The 6,792-nt window shown below is 46.3% G+C and overlaps 1 pseudogene; it reads right to left on the bottom strand.

Annotated features, from left to right (window-relative positions):
- Positions 1-4,721: 4,721 nt before the first annotated feature.
- LOC144133770 (uncharacterized) lies at positions 4,722-6,387 on the bottom strand (annotated as a pseudogene).
- Between the last annotated feature and the right edge of the window lie 405 nt (positions 6,388-6,792).

The raw sequence follows: 6,792 nt of genomic DNA, 5'->3' as shown, positions 1-6,792 counted from the left end.
GGAGGATACTTGGCCCGTGCTGAGGGAGAGAAGCTGTGCTGCGAAGGCTGCATTGAAATGGTTGAGAAGCCTAAAGGAAATGCACCTGTGGATGGCCTTATTAAGTATCAAGATAGGGGAGGACTGAAGTAAACGACCAAAAAGCTGGTTTCTGTTTTGATAAACCTCAGGAGGTTTGTGGACATTTTCCTTTACCACAGGAAAGCAACTGAAAAACAATTGGAAACCAGCGTGGAGCGTGCTGTCAATATTCTGATGGACCTTCCAATCTTGAAATGTAAAAACGAAGACATGGCTCACAGGAAACAAACTTCCAGTGCTTTTATGCTGCAAGTTCATTTATTTATTTATTTTACCCTCAGGGCAAAGCATTGCAGAGGGGAGTGGGTAATACATAATAACACTCAAAATACAAACAACACAAGAGAACAATAAATTATCACAACATAGATAAGTTAGAACAAGTGATCAACACAATATATCATTCAATAGAAGTGGTAACAACAGACCTAAACAATACAGGGTCAGGAATTGTGGCAACTGAGGAAGGAAGGTGATTCCAGTCATATGACGTGCGAGGAATAAAAGAATCCGAGAATGTTTTAGTTTTGCATATTGAAATGCCGACCTTATGTATGTGATCTGTGCGGCGTGAAATATATGGAGGGGGAAGAAGTAACGCATAGCGGAAAGACTCATGATGAAATATTTTGTGAAAAAGGCACAGGCGTGCAATTTTGCGTCGTGATGCAAGTGAAGATAGGCCTAGGGTAGTTTTCATAGCGGTTACGCTTGATGTACGCCGAAAGTCAGAGAGAATAAACCGCGCTGATTTGTGTTGTACCATCTCCAGTAGGTCGCTCAAACTCTTAACACCAGGGTCCCAGATTGATGAAGCATATTCTAGTTGTGAACGTACGAGTGTCGTATAAAGTAGAAGTTTGATGCTAGTTGGGGCTGCGTGAAAGTTACGTCTCAGATATCCGAGCATGCGATTAGCTTTGTTAGTGATGTGCTCAATGTGCGCATGCCAGCTAAGGTCAGACGTAATATGAATTCCGAGGTACTTATATCTTGTAACTGGACCAAGCAACACATCATTAAGAGCATATACGGGCAATTCACTATTAACGCGAGAAATGCGCATTAGTTTGCACTTTTCAGCATTTAAAGTCATATTCCAAGTTTTACACCATGTTGAGATAGCGTTAAGGTCAGACTGAATCTTGTGCTTGTTGCTATCATTTGTTATGTCCCGAAAAAGGACGCAGTCATCGGCAAAAAAATGTACAGAAGAAGAAAGGTTACTGGCTAAGTCGTTGATAAATATAAGAAAAAGCAGGGGCCCCAAGATGGTGCCTTGGAGCACACCGGAAAGGACAGGGTGAATGGCGGAAATAACGTTGTTAACGACAACAAATTGCTGACGATGGGTAAGAAAAACCTCGAGCCATTTTGGAATGTTAGTGTCTAATCCCACCATGCGCAGTTTTGGTAACAAAAGATGCTGGGAAACCTTATCAAATGCCTTCGCGAAATCTAGGAAGAAGCAGCACGAACATCAGAGACAAGAATTCTGTGGCAAAAATGTATGTACGTGAATGAGCCAATGTCGCGTAAGGTGCTCAAATTGTAAGAAGTGCACGTCGTGCTGCTTTTGTCATTTCCAATGTTTTGAGAATTTGTCAACTGTGCAGAAAATACATATAATCTCCCCGCCGTGTATTTGTGTCCTTATCTTTTGTCATTCATCAAGCTGAGAAACATAAAAGCAATCATTGCCCAGGATAAACTGGGATACAAGCACATTACATAGCTTCTTCCTGAAAAACAGAAAAGCAAAGCTAGTGAATGAGCCAGTCTAAACCCAGTCACAAAATCCGCCTGCTTGCAACATATAAAAATAAGGCAAAGTTTTCGTATTTGACAAACCAAAACGTAACGTGGGAATTCAGCCAATTCGGTAACCTACACAGCAGGCGTGCAGCACGGGTGCTGGGCCGGCCGGCCAGGCGTTGGGCCGGCGATAGTGTCAGCTGGTGGCGCCACACTGCGGCAAGAGTGCGAAGCGTGGCGTCCCGCGAGTTCTCATTGTTTGCCGCACGATCTGACGGGCATATAAAAAATAGAGGAGGCGCTGCTCTATGTGTATTCGGGCGACTGTCTCCTGAAGATACAGCAACCTACAGCAAGGTTGTAAACTAGGAAGCGCAAAATACCGAACGGCGGACAGAGTAAGGTACACAAAAAACAGGTTCACGAGCGCTTACTCTGTCCGTCGTCCGGTATTTTGCACTTCCTAGTTTACAACATGCATCACCAACTAGCCTGGCAGCTTGCTCTCCTACAGCAAGGTAAAGACCGCCTTGCCTAAACGATTGCGACTCACCACCGAGAGATTTCGAGATAAAAATTCAGGACCGGGAAGCTCACAGACGGTGAAACAGCAACCCAATATGAGGCGCGACTAAGTCACTGTTTTGACCGGTGGACGGGACATTCTGAAATGGCACAGGATCAGAGCGCACTTCGTGAGCTGCTCATGAAAGAATAATTCCTGTCCAGCTGTCACCCAAGTCTGCTGCTATACCTGAAGGAGAAAAGAGCCAAGACCCTTTCCAAAATGCTAGAACTTGCTGACCAATTTCTTGAAGCTCAAGGAGGAACGACTCTCAGCAAGTTTAAGAATACGAATTCAGAGAGCGCGGGAAAAATACGACAGCTGCGATACCCGATTTAGACCAAAGCCTCCATCAAAATGCTTCCTCTGCAACAAGTCGGACCACCACGCGTCTAACTGCCACAACAGCGCTAGGAACAGTACTGCAGCAGCATGTTTTAAATGCAGCCAGAAAGGACACAAAACCACGGCTTGTCCCTAAGCAGGCAAGTCCGTTCCCCAGGTATAGTGCATTCGGGCCTCCTCATGTGATCACCTCGAGGAGGAAGCCGAAAATGGCTCCGCAGAACTGAAGAATAGCAAGAGGGTTCCAGTCGTGGATGACGTAGCGAACACACGGCCCGAAGTTGTATTTAACAGAATGCCTGTCCTGAAAGAGAAGGTAGGAGAAAAAACAACTGCAGTGTTGCAGGACACAGGAAGCAGCGCTGTAATCATAAAACGAAGCTTAGTGAGAGACAAGGATCTCACTAGAATGAAGAGCCTTGCGCGGCTAGTAAACAGCTCGTTTCAGTGCTTGCCGGAATCTAGAGTACATGTGCAGACTCCTTACTACAGTGGTAAACTGACTGCACTATGCAGGCAGTGCCCCATATACGACCTCATATTGGGAAACATAAAGGGGCAAAATTTCCAAAGAGACCAGAAAGAAGCCACGAGACAGATATCCGAATCCTGCTCGTTGGAACGTCACAGTGATCACCAAGGGAAAAATAAGTGGCGAAGGAAGCGCGTGCATGCTAGCTAAAGCAAAGAAGCACCAAGTCAGACAACTAAGAAGGAAGAACGTAAGAGTCCCGTAGACGAACGCTCCGCGGAAGGGAAAACCTTTTTGCAGGAAAGGAAGGGCACTGCAGTAGAAAGCCGTGCAAAGCCGAAAGAAAGACCATGGAGTGGTCACAACGAAGCAGCGAAATGCGAAAGAAAGACAGCGCAAGAGGACCAGGTGTCCGAAACTCCTGCTAAGCTCAGCTTAGGGCAGGCTGTAGACATGTTCATCATGCTGTTGTGCACACTGCTTCAACTGTCTTTCGATCGCACAGGCAAATTCTGGAATGTGACCAAGAGTATGTTCCCACCAAACCGCTCATTATTGTTAGCCTGTGTTTGTATGCGCCCTGTAACCTGTCGATGGCATTGTTCGTATGTGCCTGCCACGTCGAATCAGTGTTGAATCTGTGGGAGGTTCCGGAATTTTCCTAGTAGGAAAGGGCATAAACCCACCACGGTGTCTACCAAATTATTTTCAAATTCCCCAACTTTTCCAGGTTTCCCCTGACCATTTCCATCAAATTCCCTGACCGAAGTCCTGGAAAATAATTTAGACCACTGCTATAAGAACGCTATATAATGCACAGGTAGGCATTGCGCTCAAAGCAAAATTTTGTGTTCAGGTACATAAAACCACTTATCCACTATTAAAAAAAGTAAAATCGTAGACTAGTTATTTTCTTCCTCAAGACGGGAAGGCTGCAACTGTGCATCGCTGATGAACTTTTGCTTCTTTTGTTGAAGCTCCTTGACAAGAGTAGCCACTCTCTTTTTCTTCCGTTCAGCATCTGATGCGTCCAATCTCACTGTTGCCTCAATCTTTGCAACTCCTCCTTCCATCTGGTATTGGCACCACGAACCATTTGCATCATTGTTTGTAACATCAATTTTGGCAACCCCTCCAGCAGCTGCGTCATACACCACTCCTTGTGCAATCAGCGACTCTCCTTTGAGGTTTTCGACAAGGCATTCTTTGTTTACAGAAAATCTTCGTTCCACAGCTGCATTGCTATGAGGCATGCAAAGAATTAGCTTGACAAATGAAAATAACTCTTCCTGATCCCATGAACACAACTCAAACCAGAGCGCATCCAGCCTCTGTTCCCTTCTGTCAAAGCTCCTCAATGCCACCTGTATAGGGCTCAATGGGCATACCTCGACATAAGAACGGTGGGTACGCTCAGCTTCCAAGCCAGTCAGCCATTCGTGCTCCATTAGCACCTCCAGTGCAATGCACAGTTCTTTAGCACCAGCCTCTGGGGACAATGCATTAGTAGGGCCCAAGCAGCTGGCACCTCTGGTCAACTTGTATTGCAACGGTGACCTTTCCGTCACCTTTTGTGAACACCTCTTCACGAAGGACATACACATTTTTTAAACTGAGCACAATCAGTTGCGACAGTTTGGGATCTTGTGAAGCTCATTTTTCGCAGCAAACATGATGTCAAATACAGCAGCAGCAACCATGTTATCTGGGTTCTCCAAGTCATTCCTAAACAGCTTGGAGGATGTGTTGGCAGCTTGTAGGATCTCTTTCGAGACGATTCTAGCAAGCAATGACCGTAACAGGCGACCCAGAGCATGAGCAATGAACGGCAGCATGGGCTTGTCCGTCTGAAATTGAGCCAGAAATGGCTCGAGTTCCTCAGCAATTGACAGCATAAAAGCCAATTTTACAGGCAGCATCCTGTCAACTACTGCCTTTTGAACAGTGCTGTAGCTAGCACATGCTGGCGACTTTTTTGCTTCCTTTGAGCATTCCACATATTTCACTAAGTTTGGAATAACATCAAGCGCTCTCGAGATCACCTTCTTATTCTCGAGCCACCTTACTGGGCAGAACTTCAATGGGAACAAAACACTGCCCGTGTAGTGAGTGTAGTCTGTGCGACGTGCTGGCACACACTTGAACAGATTATAGCTCCCACGAAGAAATGCTACCAGATCCCAGTGAGTCGCAGAGTGGCCTGTTTTAAATCCGCCATTGACAACGTGGAGTCCACAGCTTCCATCCAATGTCCAGGATCTGGTGACTGTTGTCAGATGCTCTATGTTCTTTGAGGGACCTCAAACAAGTTGACGTTTTGCCCGTCCATTGACGCTTGTAAAATCTTCGTTTGCTTAATGCCTTCTGTGGCTTTCCTAAAAGCAACAGCCAAATCTGCGCAGATGTGCCCCAAGAAACCCGAAGTTAGGTAGCGCATTTTCACAGTGGCATCAGTTAGGCCCCAGTACCCCATCAGTACATCCATCTGTTCTTTCTGAGTGACTTTGTTGAGCGACTCATCAAACACAACCACCAGATAAGGAACGCTAGACAGGCTTGACAGCAACTTTTCTTGAAAGTATGGACCAATACCATGACAAATGGTGTATCTTAATTTGTCTTTTCCAAGTTGCATTTTGGTGGCAACCTCACAAGTGGGGAACATGAATGGAAAGAGCAAGGCAGAGGCTGCCGCTGATCGAAAAGGTCCATGGGTCATTATAGTGTTCGAACACCACATGAACTTGGCCTTTGTAACTTCATTCTTCAATTGAAAGCTACGCACTGGCGTCTTCAGAGAAGGGCTAAGTGCTTCTGTGGCGGTAGTCAGAAGCATTGCTGCAGCACTACGACCACTATCACTACCTCTGAACGAAACGCCGGCTGCTGCCGCGAAAGGTGAACCCGCATTTGTCGCAGTCTCAAAAAATGAGACGACTCGGGTCTCGGAAACGCTTCGCAGAGTTTTCATAGCAGCGTGATGTTTCTTACCCTCAACATGACTAGTAATCGCCCTCTTACCCATGTTGCTCAGGGAGAACTTCTTGCAGCACATGTTGCAGCGAGCACTATATGGGTCATTTGGCATGGGTCTAATCCAACTTGCATTTGCGGAGATTTCCGAGTTTGTCCAGTCGAGGTTGAAGGAGTATTTCTTCGACAGTGGCATGGACACTTCCACAAATATCTTCAGTTCAAGAGCACAGCAGAAAAGAAATTTCAACCCGAAAACCGTAATGCACGCCGTAGAGAGAGGTAGAGAGATCGCAGCGTGCGCATGACCAGTTGCGATAACGGGGAGACGCGGAACCTAGCGAACGAATGGAGTGCTGTTTGCGCTATACACGCTTTTCTGAAAGGATAGATGAACAACGGCTGTACAGTCCTGTGCTAGTTCTGCATCCTCAGTGGCAGCGTGCGCAACCTTGTATCAGTAATACGTACCTACAAGCATGTCAAGAATCTCGGAGGCCAATGCGAATGGGCTGCCACCACCGCCCTTCACTGTACACACATCTGCGCCTGACCGCACCTGCCGCGGCTCGTACGAGCGCGCCAGCATAGGTTATTTTTT

The sequence above is a fragment of the Amblyomma americanum genome, chromosome 5 (genome assembly GCF_052857255.1).
Source record: "Amblyomma americanum isolate KBUSLIRL-KWMA chromosome 5, ASM5285725v1, whole genome shotgun sequence".
Taxonomy (NCBI): Eukaryota; Metazoa; Arthropoda; class Arachnida; order Ixodida; family Ixodidae; genus Amblyomma; species Amblyomma americanum.
This window is presented reverse-complemented; position numbering and strand designations above follow the sequence as displayed.